This window comes from Chaetodon trifascialis, chromosome 19 (assembly GCF_039877785.1).
Source record: "Chaetodon trifascialis isolate fChaTrf1 chromosome 19, fChaTrf1.hap1, whole genome shotgun sequence".
Classification (NCBI taxonomy): domain Eukaryota; kingdom Metazoa; phylum Chordata; class Actinopteri; order Chaetodontiformes; family Chaetodontidae; genus Chaetodon; species Chaetodon trifascialis.
In genome coordinates, this window is record NC_092074.1 from 12,904,907 (window position 1) to 12,919,978 (window position 15,072).

The window sequence follows — 15,072 nt, forward strand, 5'->3', positions numbered from 1 at the left end:
AGGTCCCCAGAGAATGAATCCAACTGACTTTAAGGCCCTGATTTCTCCTTTAGTGCTGCCATGATTGATAGATTTGGCTTTTTATGACCCGCCAACCTAATGATATTCCAACCAGCCTCAGCGGTGGTGAGTGCTAATTAGCAAATGGTAGCATGCTAACTTGCTACACTAAGAGGGGGACATGGTAAACATTACCAGCTAAACAACAGCATTTGAACAATGTCATTACGAGCATGTTAGCATGCTGACAATAGCATTTAGCTCAAAGCACTGCTGTGTCTCAGTAAAGCCTCGCAGGGCTGCTGTCGTGGCTGTAGACTCTTAGTCTTGTTGTTCCACAGATATGAAGACATTTTCTTCTCTTTATTTGTTCATCTTGTCCACCACAGCTTGAGCAGTCCCATCACTGGCAGAGATAAGCCAGAAGCTGCAAAGAATAGCAGAACTGACAACAAGTAGATAAATAAACATTTTCTGTCCCTCCTCGTTTCAGTTATACTTCACAGCAGCAGAGAAAGACCACGTCGCAGCGGCCCCTGCAGCTGTAATGCAGGCTATCTGCTTTGGCTCCCGTTCAATCCTTTTAATTCTAAAAGCCTGAAAGACCCACAATAAATCAGTTATGATAGTCGTCTTGGTTTAAATAATGCACATATTAACGACTCCACTTAGCGAGGGGAGGCATATATCATTCCACAGACAGCACGCACACCACACTGACACACACAAACACACTAATGCACATTACACACACACGTTTGCTGTTGCACTGCTTTGCCATTCGTCCAATGAAAAGGCTTAAAGGACACTTGCCAATTTTGAGCCTTTTCTCTTTTTTATCCAAATTATGGGTATAGTGGAAACAACAACTGTTTTTTAACGCTCTCTGAGTCTCTGGGGTGTTGCTTTAAAACCTGTTGCTCCAACCGGTGATGTCATTGGTTCTAAAAAGAACTACAGGCCATTTCAGCTTGGATCTCTATTCTCCGTCTCTGGGTATCCAGTCGGCTTACAAATCTTCCTTCTCGTCTCACTTGTGTTGGATATCCAGATAAAAAGTGGTGAATTGCCCCTTTAACAGTAATGCTGGAATCTGGATATTAAGGGCTACTTACATGAGCCAGAATACAGTGCGGAGGAATTACAGTGTACGGAGGAGGAAGAGGCAGCCACAGACGAGGGTCAAGCACCGCCAGCTGATGGAGACGGCACCGCAGAGCCGCCCTGTGTCGGGGACAACTGGCGGTGCATGCAATAAATATGCACTGATGGAAAGAGAAGTGGAGTCTCTACGCTGCAGCGAATTTCACAGAGGTCAGGTTGTTTTGATTGAAGCTGCTGAATCTAACGTTACAGAGGAAGGGGCACAAGCATGTGCAACGTTACGCAAAAGCTTTGGGTCACATATGCACAGCGGAGCGCAGGAGACATATTTCAGATACTGAAAATAAAACGGAAAAAACAACCAAGGCCAGCGGAGGCAAAACGGACATCTGAGCATACACGGCAAAGCTACAGTCATCAAACTTTGTTTTTACCAGGCCTGTTCTAGACTAGCTTAGCACATACAATGCCCAGTTTATCACCCGCTGCTGCTGTCACAGTTTAGCTTAACGTTAGCTCTGAGCAGCACAGTTCAGTCCTAAGAAACAAATAACCAAGAAAAATGCATTTATGAAAAGTGGGTGTTATGATGTCATCATGGATTTTCTCACACACATTTTCTCCCACTGATTGCATTCAACAAGGACACACTCTGATATTATATCTGTTACACACTGTATTCATCTAATGTTAGCATTCTTATTATTCTGTAAAGCTCTTTGAAGTTTCCGTGCTGAATGCGTTTGCCTCGCTAGGACTGTGTTCACAGCCTATCGCAGCCTCTTGAAGTGGATTCTACAGGGAGACAGACTTGGGGAAGACAAACGTTTAGTTTCCCGGCCTGTGTAGTGCAGGCCATTAGAGCAGTTTCCATCACCTGACACCTGACAGTACCACACATTAAAAAAAAAAAACAAAAACAAAAACACATGCACATATGAGATATGACTTTCAGCTGATCTCACACAGTTGTTTATACATTTTTCATATTTTGAGCAAAATCACAACAGTCAGCTCACTGAAGGGTTGCTCATTCTCATTTTTTTTTCAAAAATTTTATCAATAAAATGCTAAATATCTGTCGATTGTAGTTTGTTCTATTACTGTGCGTGACATTCATAAGTGAGAACATGCTACTGAGTTATCAAAGCAGCAGAAAATCTAAGGGTTGTGCTTCTTGCCATAGATCCTCTTTGCACGCAGCTACTGCTGCCATTGCTTCACTCTGCACCTGCATCATTACTTGAGCATAATTTGCTGCGATAGCCTGGATGCTTTTACACCGGAGTTCTGTATGAAAATAAGAATATACTCTTACTGTGGTGATGGCGTTGGTGTGGTCGAGCCTGGAATCAGGTTGAATATTTTTCATATATTTGACAATTCTTCATTAAAACAAGTCACTGGGCATTTCCAAAGTCATTCTGTAAAGCTGAAATGGATTCCACATTGGTGTTCAGACACTGCTCGTGCAAGCCTTCTGTAATAGCTAAGCAACGTTACAGTAATAAAGTCAATGGAAGTCACTCAAAGTTAAAAAGCAAAGATCCTAAAAAGCTCTCACTGGCTTGATTGGGATTTCAGATGGATCTCTGGGAGATGACGCCCATCTTTCTTCCCATTTTTACTTACTGTTGCATGTGTTTATTAATTACAATACGTTTTCAAGGTGTTACATCGCTGCACTGTTGCATATGTTTGAAGAAAGTAATCTGTAGGCCTACATATTTTCTAAATATATTCCAATGTGTTTTGTTGTTTGTTTCAAGATTTTCCAATTTTTTGTTATTATATTTGTCGGGAAATGGGAATTTCTTTGGATAAGCACTCCTGGGAATCCCACTTGCTGGGATAAAACCCTTGACTGGAAGCTCTAGTCAAGCCTATCCAGTATGAGTGGCCTTGGAAGGCAATGAGTGTGGTACACACTGGTTGTTGTAGGTTATACCTTTCGCACAAAAGGAAATACCAAAGCCTTTTTTCTCTGTTTTCTCTGTAAATTTCAAAAAAGGTCTGCATATTTCTATTGCATAGTCAAATCAGACTGATGACAAGACCAGTGACGTTCCCCCTTTAATGTCTCTTTAAAAGCACACTGAGAGCAAATAGGACTTTCACCTCATTCGCTAATTTTCTGATACAAAAAAAGGTATTAAAGAAATATAAAAGTTTGATCTTCTTACATTTATCCGGCTAGTTTTTGGTCCTAGAAAGTGTGCCGTCGGTGGTTAGATCTTGCTCTGACGGTAGATGGTAGGTTGACCATAAAAAATAAAAATGAAAGTACATTTTATACCATCTAACAACTACGACGTGATGGAATGGAGGGTTAAATAGCTAATACGTTCGAGAGCTCACAAATGTCCAACAGGAAACAAGTTTTTCACCAGCAGCGTTTAATGTGACTTATTCTAGTGAAGAACACAAATGGCGGATCTTTAAACTGAGCCGAAGAGATTCACTTCTTACACATCGACACCTGAGTCAACATTATCTGTTTCCTCACTTTATCCTCAGCACTTATCCTCCCTCCAAATTCACACCTGACCGTCCCTCCCCATTCTTCTCCCTCCCGTGCTTAATTTCTTCTTGTTCTCCTCTATTAATTTATACCATGCTCTCTCTCTCCCCCATTTCCCTTTTTCTCTCCTTTTCTTCTTTCTGGGCCTCACTCTATTTCAGCGTAATGAGTAAATGCCTCATTAGAGCAGAGCTCTGATTAATGGCATCTCCCCTTGTTGTGCTCCTCTTTTTAATGAGTAAAATCTCTCTAAATTTCTCTCTTGCTCCCTCTCTGACATCACTCTCCCTCTGTCACTGCCTTGCTCCAAATCCTTCTCCCTCTCTTTTTCTTTTCTTCCCTTTCTTCACCTCTTTTCTTTCTTGTCTTTGTTTCTCTGTAGTTCACCGCTCTCGCTCTCTCTCTGTTAAATGGGGCTTGGGAGGTGGGGGGGGCAATAATTATTTCAGTACAGTCTCTATCAGTGCTTTCCTAATGAGCCTCTCGAACAAACACACACAAACACAAAAGTAATTATCAGTCAAAAGCTGAATTTTGGCAAAATGTCAGCAAGGCAAAGCAGGATGAACTGCTCCTGATTCTGCAGTGTTCCCTCACTCTGCGAAGGTGGTGAAAAAGGACGTATCGTGAGGAATGTGTCCGCGCTCGGCCAAGCTGTTGCTCTGGCAAAATTAGCTGTACTAAACACCTGTGGAATAAAGGAACAAAATAAGACGCAACTTCATCCAATTTGACGAAGGACAAAGAAGCAATTTTATACAAAGCTTTGTTGGAACAGAGACAGCATTTTTAAGAGAGCTGTGCAGAAAAAGAAAAAATCTGCTTCTAATCTTAGCATTTACTGTATATTCAATATGTCTACTTCAAAGGAACCACGATATTTTGGGGGATAAGCTAATTCTCATGAGAGAGAATCGACACCACTCTTGTTTGTCTGTTAACTATGAGGCTGCAGCAGGCGATTAGCTTAGGTTAGCATAAAGAATGGAAACGAGGGAAAACAGCCAGCCTGGCTTTGCCCAAAGGTCACAAAATCCGCCTAAAGCGCCTCCAATCTCTACATCTGAACATAAACAGAAGTGTTTTTGTTTTATGGGGGTTTTACTGGATTTCATAGGCAGGAGTCATCTTTTTTTTTCTTTGGATTAAACATTTAAGAGATGCTGGTAGGCAGAATTATTACCTTTGGGCAGGCTAGCTGTTTCACCCCGCTTCCAATATTTATGCTAAGCTAAAATAAGCTAATCACCTCCTGGACGTAGCTTCATATTTAGTGAGAGTGGTCTCCATCTTCTCGTCTGACTCAAATAAGCGCATTTCCCAAAATGCAGAGCTATTGCATAAATTTCCTTTGTACCTGCACTGAAGTGATGTCAGCGTGATGTCATGTTGTCTACATGGTGTCACTCAGGCGCATCAATACCAAACACAAGACAGTCAGGAGGCACCGTTCTGTTTCCCTTTTCTTTTTATCATTGTCTGACGATCCTGCGCCTGTGCATGCCTTAGAACTTGAACCAGATTCGCACTAATAATAAAAGATGGTATTATCTCCTTTCCATTCATCCAGCAGCACTGAGCCTCCCACCACAGATGGAAAAAAAATCTAATAATAAAAAAGACATTTGAAATTAAGCCTATTTTTCCAAAGTGAGCAGAGTACCAGTGTTTGGAGATGGTGCTTTCGTAATAACAAATATGAACAGTTTTAGTGTTCACAGCCTACACAAAGGATCTGGAGGAAAAAAACTCCAATTATTCCACACTCACCAGTGGAATACAAAACAATTAAATTGCAGTGGTGTACTGGCATTGATGTATTGATTTTATGTGGTGGAATTTATTTAGCATTGCAGCATTTAACCCATCAGGATGATGAAGCCATGGCTCCAAAATAATCTTGAGATATTAATCTGTCTGGTGATGAATGGGCTGTTTGTCTTGCAACCTCAAATAAAAAAATATTGGCTGGATTTGTATTAGTGCATCTAACTGTGTGTATATGTGTGTGTGTGTGTGAGTGTGTGCTTACATGTTCCTAGCAAAGCGCCACTTCTGTGAGCCTCCAGTCTCTCCACATCTTCCCTCCACATATTCTCAGACTCTCTTCTCCAATCCACTTCTCTCTCTCTCACTCCCTCACACACACACACACACACACACGCGCGCGCCCAGGCACACAAACACACACAGTCTATAATTTCCAGTGTGCTAGTTGAGGATCATGCACTCATGCTCTCAGGTCTTTGTCTCTGACTGTGGGCTAGTGACGCTTCAATGAACCACATCTGTTTTTTTCCTTTGCCTTTCTCTCCACCTCTTCCTCCTCTTCCTCGCCCCGCTCTCTCCCTCCCTCTCTCTCAATTTCCCTTCAATTTCCCACTTCTCTATTTCCCTTTGTCTTCCACTCCCAAGAGACCGAGGGATGGAGGGGGGAAAAGACCACGGAAAACGGCATTTCCTCGGACGGTCTGATAGTCAGCTAATGCTACCTGGAGCTAAATTCAAGAGCAGTTTACAGTCAATTAAAAAAAGACAGACAAAATGCTCTAAATCATGACAGCATGACAAAAAAAGGTGCACTAGGAAATAAATAATTTAGCATTTCATTCTGATGAAAGCAGATGTGATGTAAACAAAACTTGACTTGTTGTATTAACAGGATATGCATGTGTTCAGTTCGCTCTCAACTGGTTTTAAGATAAAAACAAAACAAAGACTGTAAGCGTCAATGTTCATTTTTTCATTTCCGAACATATATTCTGGAAGGATGGATGGATGAACAGAAAGAGGGCATAAGGCAGGGAGTGCCATTTTTCCCCACGAGTGCTTCAGCCTCTGCTTTGTGGACACACACACACAGTCGTGTTACCATCACTTCAGAGGACATTACATTGATTTTCCATTCACTTCCTGGATCTTACTCTAACTGTAACAATAACCACTACTTGCCCACCTCACATCTTCACCCTAATATTTACTAATTTCCTTAATGGTGACTTGCGTTTTGTCCCCATAAGGAAAGAGAGTCCCCACAATGTAACTCTGTAAACTGATTTATGTCCCCACAACGTGAGTAAAACACATCCACACCGTATCAGATACCAATTGGCACATAATCTAACACCTTTTCAAATACTCCACACGTTCAATGCACGCTCCAGCAGTCATGTCGTGAAGCGGACAGGCAGACACATATATGAGTCAGTTTGACATTCAAACACACAACAACAATCAGGCGTTCGGTCTGTCCAGCAGGCAGCCAGAAAGGCCGGCCATCATCAAATCAAAGGGCAGAAAATCAGGGAGGGGACGATATTAGCTTTATTCTCTCTAGAGTCAATTTTTCAGTCTATTTAACTGAACCTCTATCTGTGGCTCGATCCCCTTTTCTACCAGTTCCTCTCTCTCTCTCCGCGGCCTCTCTGTATGTCACTCTGACTGCGTTATTTCACACCAATATCATCAGTCACGGTGCATCTCCCTACATTGTTTTGCTGTGATTTCCCATGGGTGTTAGATGAGGCCTTAACCCATAATGCCTAAAGCACTTCTTCCCTATCAGATTGGTTGGGGGTATTAGGGAATTGCTTGTGTGTGTGTGTGTATGTTTCTTCCAGGGGTGGGGGGGGGGGTAAAGATGAAGTCTGTTCCAGATGCTAACCCTGACCTTAACCACTACAAACCCATTACCATCTCTAAGAAAATGCCTCAACATAACCATTTTAACCCTGTCGATCTTTCAGACTGCTGGGCCAATTATAGCGCCGCTACCAGTACCCCAGGTGGTATCCCTTATTACACGAAGGAGGGGGGTGGCTAATTTATGCTTTCAGTGGGTTAATTGGTTTTCAGCCACGCCTCATGCAGTAGGTCAGAACTTGTGTTTTATTTTAGTTTAACGGAAGAATATCTGCACACATGAATGAAGCAGCTGCACATGAAAGCTGCTGCAATCGATATTATTACATTTATATAAGAAAATTCATAGTTAATAGTAAAAATTCATCATTGATCATTGATTGATCCCCTAAAAATGCAGACCATGAAAAAAAAAAAAAACCTTCATGTCTTACTCGACACCTTTGTTTATCTACATCTCCACCCACCCCTCTGCACGCCTGCAACTTCTACTCTGCTCATGAAACAAACAAACCTCATCAGCAGCTTTACTATCTGATAAACAGCATTTGACACGAATCATCTTGTAACTTTATCCGGCACACTGCAGACCTGTCTGCACCTAATGACAGGTGCAGTTCGCGGCTAGCTGACGATCATATATTAGCTGCTACAGAGTCACTCAGAAGTCGGTGGAGACCAAAACAGAGCTAATATATGCATCAATATAGGACTTCTATTCAAGATCAAGTTAATAAGGTCATTGTTTTGACTGGCTGTCATAACAATGCAATTGCCATTGATTGGTGATTGCTGGGAAGGTGCTGACATCACTAATATGAGGTCTGATATTATCATAAAGGATATAAATGACATTCCTCTGGCCTAATTCAGTTCAGAGAGCATTTATTTGACCAAACCTTCAAGATATACATATTCAAGGGATTTTTAAAGTATAGGTAGCTTGGCAGTTTCCTCTTCCATGTACAATAAAACAAATGTTTCTGCTAAAATCATTACAATCAAGGCTTGAAATTGACACCAGTCAGCATTCAAACCCCGAACCAAGTTTGACTGCAGCAGGCAAGTCAATCAAATCCATTATCTACTGCGGCACAGAGCCAATCTGTCCTCAATCAGCTTGTTCTGTTCTGACAAATGACAACAGACTCGTCCTCACACATGAAACTATATAGTAACAATGAATAATCAAATTGAATCACCTCAGGGCTAAAAATGATAAAATTGGCTGGTAGGAATGTCCCACAAGAGATGTGTTGAAAAAAGGCAATTTCATGCCATGATTTCAACAAATGCATCCATTGATCAAACACAGCCAGGGTTGATGCATTAACTCAGTGAATCAGGGTCGATGTTTTAACTAGAACGCCTATGATTAAATGTGTGGGTTCCTCTCATTCATCCTCTCAATCGGCGGTGCAGAATGAATACTGAGGGGAGTAAAATTAAGCGACTATTAGCATTCAAACTGGCCCCAGCAATCTGTTTTTACTCCCTTCGAGGATGAATTGGGTGGTTTTCAATTTGATTTACTGTCATATTTCTGGTATAATATAACCTGCAGCAAAAAGCACTGACAACAGCAGCTACTGATGTTGATATGAAATTGATAGGAAAGGGACACGTTTGATTTCTTGGATAAACGAGGATATCTTCCAAAGAGGTTTGCAGCTCTAACTTTCTCACTGTTTCTCCTTCCACTTTTTCCTTCCTCCCCTCTCGTCTCGCTTTCCTCTCTTGAAAGGGACACTGATTCACACGCGGCCTCATCCCATCACGCGTCATCTTCGATAGCTCCCATCATACCTTCGTCTGTCTGAACCTCTCCGTCTCTCTGCTGCCTGCCTTCTCCATCGCCCATCTTTCAGTCTTCTTTAGTTTCAGTTTCTCCCCCCTTTCACTCTCTATCTCTCATCTTACCACTTTCCCTGTGGTCACTCCTCCCTCTCTCTGTCATCACTCCATTGTGTGTTTGCCCGCTGAAATTGGACGCCTGGATGGATATGGGATTCAACATGGCACTGTTTTGGGACTGTTTGGGATCTGGTGTGTGCACATATGCAAGTGTGTGTCCCTCATGTTTTCTTCTGACTGATTAAATGAATGACAGATCTTCCATCAACTGGCAGAGCAGGCCGACACCAACACGTGCACACTCACACACACGCACGTTCACGTTTACAGTATGCAAAAAAAAGCATGCGGGACACCCCTCCCACGCAGCACCCCACCTCCTCACTAAATGACTGACAGCTGAGTGTGGCGTGTGTGTGTATGTATCTGTGTGTCATCAGACGCCCAGAGGGTGGCTGCATCCTTTATATGACACAGTGGACTACTGACAGTTAGCTGTCTAAGAGTGTGTGTATGCGTGTGTGTGAGAGAGAGTTGAATATGCGAGTGTGTGTGTGTGTTTTGCAACACGGTGACAGTTCTCTCTCCACAGGCTCCTTCTCCAAAGCTGTCAGGGATGCCACATCAGAAATCTTTTTAAAGATTAATTTTATGGCATAGCTGCTATATTAGATAGTGCAGTAGCGAGTGACAGGGAGGATGGGAGTGTGACAGACTGATATATGGTATGAATCTCAGGTTTAAACTCAAATTACTGTCAAGGCAGGATGTACACCTTATCTTGCCTCTGGGGCTCTACAGGGGCCTTATGGAAGGCAAAGATACACATTAGATAGAAAGTTCCATCAAATGCAAACGGTTGAGAAGGCAAACATGTCATAACAAGAGTGGTGATAAAGCAATTTATCAATCAGTATCTTTTTAAATTTAATAGAGCATTTTAGTCTCTTGATACCAAATAATTTCTGGTGACAGCTTCAGAGATACAAAGTTTTTTTTTTTTCTTCATATCATTGTATAATGTACACAAAAAACCAAACATAAGCAATTCTGGGGTATGTTTGAAACAAAGTTGTTTATCAAGTCAAGCCTGAAGGCAAAAGTATTCACAGCTGCTTTGAATGGTCACACTCAAAGGTGGAGCAAGAAGAGAAGACTAAGACGCATCGCTCTCTCAAATGCGAATAATGGCACACTCTTCTGAAAGCCATTCATTCTGTTGAACTTGGCAGTGCAGGAAGCAGCCGTGTGAAGAATGAAAAAAATAGACTTTAAGAGAGAAGTCGACTTTCACACCGCATACCTGGCCAATTGCTGTCGGAAGTATGCATGATTTTCAGATTGTGGGTTCCAGAAAGCCACAAAATTGGCGTGTCGGAAAGGTGTGGGGGGACGTGCGGAAGAACGCCGTTCCACCGTCTGACAAGACAAGCAGCTGTTATGTGAGTGGCATTGTGTGAAAATCTGCGAAGAGCTGTAAAAAAGAAGTCTTCTGTGGTTATGAAAGAAGCTTTCTGAAGTTTCTCACCAAAGCCAAGAGTGATCTATCAAGCTTAACTTTTAAGTCAACGTGAACAAGAAGTCTTAGTGGACGCTCAGACTGAAATTGGCGTGGGTGTGTTGCGACACAATCAAATATAGAGCCGCACAATCCACAGGACTTTACTGTGAAAGCTATCCCAGTGGCAATCCCTTTATCTTCTGCTGCGAGGATTGCGAGGTAAACAGTAGAAGCACAGCATTCGCTATACAAAGTAATCTACGAGGAATGAGCGCTTTCAAGTGTTTGATTGGCCACAGCAGTACCTTGCCAGATGACATGCTGAAAAATCTCGAGCCAGGTTTGCTGGAGTCCCTTGTGTTTGCACCCCTGCTGTGTCAACACAGTGGCCTGATCCAAATGAATAAGGGGGGCTGCTCTGAATCATAGAAAATTTGACCGCCTACACTTTCGCTGAATCTGCTGATGAGAACTGTGCGGCACAGTCGAAAGCTCCAGAACGAGAGAGGAAGAGGACATAAAGTTGTTTTGAAAGCTGCTCTTTACAATGTCAGAAATAATTGATGGTGTTACATCCAACTTTGAGTCCGTCCCTCTGTATACATGGGACAGCGTCAGTGAGTCATCACTGACATGCAACATGCGCCTCACAATGTCCTGCTAACTGACGCAAATGATGCCTCATCAAAGCCACTTTGCTATTATCTCAATCATGATGATCTGTGTTGTTCCTCCAACGTGCGTCCATCTGGCTTCCTGACACGAGGACGTCAAACTGAGCTGACAAACTCTGACGCATTTCCCCTCCTCGCTGTCTCTTCCACCTTTCCACTCTGGGGTAGACTTTCCTTATCAAGATGAAATGTCATAGGCATTTGGCAAATATCATATCTTTCAGTGCTGATCTTTCTGACTTAATGCCAGGAATATTTGCAGTTCACCTGGAAAAACATCAAATAGTCGGCGAGGAGTGCTCTGCACACTTAAACTGACACACTTCACAACAAATATGTCTGTCATCATGAAAGGCGTAGAATGGATTTGTTGTCTTTGTCTGCACTATTTTCTGTTGTTTAACACAACATCCAAACGTATGTAAATTCAATTTCATTCATTTAGAACGGGACGCCCAGCTTCTACGTATTCACTTACCTCCCTGACAGCCTGATCAGTATTCTAATAAACGTACACTGCTGGCACCGGGGATGCGCATATCGGGTCTATTCATGGATAAAACACTGGAAAATTACATCAAAGCTACAATACAAATCCTAGAGTCACTGATAGCATGGCACAAATCAAAGCCAGGCTGATTCTCTGCCTCTTTCATACACAGAAAGATGTCGGATCTCTGTAATGAAGAAAAATGGAGTCTGTCGCAATCACTTTTGTCCTGTGACCCCAAAGTAATGGCCTTAGTGTATAAAGTAATGTATTAAATTGGCACTCGGTACTGGCCAATACATAAAGCCCTGCACTGTGAATCACTATTGAACATTAATAGAAGTGCTTTCTTGACGGGGACACATTTCCTCAAGTCTTGACATTGGGAATATAGAGGAAGAGAGTGAATGAAAAGGAGGCGAGAAGGTGAAGAAGAGCGAGACGGAAGAGGAGCACGGGACAGATTCACATGGCACTTTGCAAAACAACATGAAAAAGACTTGATTATAGGGTAAGCAGAGGGAGAGGAGGGATGAATTACACAGAGATGAAGAGAGCGAGGCACAGGAGGAGGGAGGAAGAGGGACCAACAAAGAGGGAAGCGGCATCAGAAAGCGACAGAGAACGAGATTAAGAGATTTTCATTTACATCACAGTATTCTTGAGGCACAGAGCACACCATCATTAGCCTTATCAAATAGCAACGAGTGATTCTGATCCACTTTGCCCAGCGAGAAAGACACATTAAAAAGAGGCGAGGCTGAGCAGGACAAAGATTGTCACCCTGGTATACACTCATCCTGCTCGTCTTTTTGATCTTCTGTGACCCAAATCTAAACCGACGCTGCCTACGGTGCACGACATTAGATTTCAGCTTGTAACCGATGTCTGCTGTCAGTAATGACGTGTTCATTTTGGCACCTGGTTCTGAGTCAGGTTTAGTCTTGTGGTCACATTTTAGTTAACAAAAAGTTAAGACATAATTCTTTTTTTTTTCTGGATACTAAGAAGTGGGAGGCTTGTCACATCTTAGGTGGTTAGCGTGGTTACAGGTGTTGCACCAATGTGTGGTTTAGCATTTGCTCAAATACTGTTTGCTGTCTCGGTTTAGCACAATTCGCGAAAATGCTTGACAGTATTAACGCAGCAAAGTTCCTTCAGCAAACATCTAGAGAAACATCAGTCAGAACGCTGCACATTAATCATTCACTAACCATTACTGACGACATCAAAGTTAGCCAGCTGAAAATACACATTACAACTTTACGCCCACATGCAACATAAGCTAACATAAGCTAAGTGAGCTAATCTTAAGGCAAATGATAGCATACAGGCCTGCTGGTTTTTGTGCTTTTCCCAACAGTCTTTTTCTCACTTCTTGTCTAGTTTATAGCAGGACTGTAGATGCATATAGTTCTTTTAGATTTTGTTTTCCAAGAACCGGTAATGTTTGCTAACTTTACCGACACATTACTGCTATAAGATGCTGCTCATTAGCGCAACAGGTCAAGCAGCTAATCAAAAATCAATTTGGTAATTTCTTCATTTGTCTGTCTTTTATGTAATGAAGTTTTATTTGTGGACAAAAATTGTGATAAATTTCTAATATTCTCAAATTTTCAGAGCTGACTTGTTTGCAATAGCAACATGATCCTCTTTGTTTTAGAGCATTTTTGTGTTTGACATCATGCAGTCCTCCATAACAAAGAATAAATCTGGTTTCATCATCTTTTGGGGAGCTTCTTCATTCTGAACTGAGAGGCAACAATCACAAACATAGCCGTGTATATTTTACATGTGGTCCAGTGTAATAATAGCCCTCAGGTCAGTAAACAAGCCCTGGAACGGTAGGTGATGGATTCATATCTCATACAACAGCTGGTGAATCCGGCACGGGTAGTGGTGGCGGCGGTGGTGGTACATTTGTGGCTCCCCACTCCCTCAATAACTGGGTCAAGGTTGATGTGCCCTTGAGCGAGGCGCACGCAAACTGTTCTGGCCATAAAAACAAGCTGTTCAGCATCTGGTTCGAGCCTGCTTCTCTCTGATTGGTCAGCAGGTAATTGACAAAGGTGTCCCTAATTAACTAGCTGCTTCCCCCTCGTTAGAAACCAGATGTGATGATTTTGGTCAGGAGGGCTGAAGCCTTTTAATAAAGACCTTTTTGTTCTAATAAAATGAAGAGAAATACTAGACTCATATAATTTTAGAACAGAATATAAATGACACATTTGGTGATATAATTAATTTTATTCTACGTGATTAACCTTTGAACCATTATTACCCAGCTTTTCCAGATGTTTCTAACTTGCTCTTTAGCCTTCCAACATGGCAGGCAGGCTGGTACTTTCAGTGTGATAAAGACAAAAGCCAAAAAGCAGTGGCATGTATTCCCTGGTGCAGCGGTTGTTCTTCTGCTAGAAACTAGTCACTGTGGAAGTGAGAGGTGTAAATATCATTAAAATCACAGATCAATGAAGCTGCAGGTTTCTAGACAGAAGGTAGGGGGATTTTATTAAACTGTTGACTCACTGTTAAACTTCTGTGCATAGTTTGGATGGCAGCAGCACTTAACAAGGTGCACAGTGTGTGTGCGTGTGTGTGTGTGTGTGTGGGAAGAGCAGACAGACTGGGGATGAGTGTATCGAACAGTCAGTGAGGGAACAGGAAAACTAGCGGGAGAATATGCACCAATTAAGTTTCAGCCCAAACTAACAGTAATAAGTGATCGAAAAGCTGGAAATACCAATAAAGGGAGGATTAGGATAGCTGATGTGTGCTGCTGTAACTGCAAATTTGTGCAATTTGTTTAACTAGTAGCAGACCTGTTACATAACTGTCCAATAGAACGAGTAATTTGGAGCAAATTGTGGTGGGAAAACTCCACTTTTTTTCAACACCACACCACAGAGGGTAATCAGCTATAATCAGCACTCCCCATCAACTGATTTCTTCTGTTTATAGAAGTGCTGATTGGCCCTAATTAATTGTCCAAGTTCATAATCTGTATGTAAAATCGACTAATTTTACTGCAGAGAGGGAGGACTGTTGCAGTCTGAAAAGACTTAAGAACAACCTTAAGGCATGTATCATATCTATATATGTGTGTGTACAAGCAATGCAAAGAACGGACCTGCTTTCATTACAGACACCTTATACATCATCGCGAATCAGTTTGTGAGAATTAGAAATCTCTCCGAGCTGCATACATGATTGTTCCTCCTCTGCAGTGTAACAGTGTCAGTAAGCAGTAGCCACTGACAGGGTCTTGCCAGCGTGATTAAGG

At 42.1% G+C, this 15,072-nt stretch overlaps 1 protein-coding gene across 1 annotated transcript in view; it reads right to left on the minus strand.

Moving 5' to 3' along the window:
• Positions 1 to 15,072, minus strand: part of nkain2 (sodium/potassium transporting ATPase interacting 2) — an 83,344-nt gene that overhangs the window by 25,373 nt on the left and 42,899 nt on the right. The window lies entirely within an intron of this gene.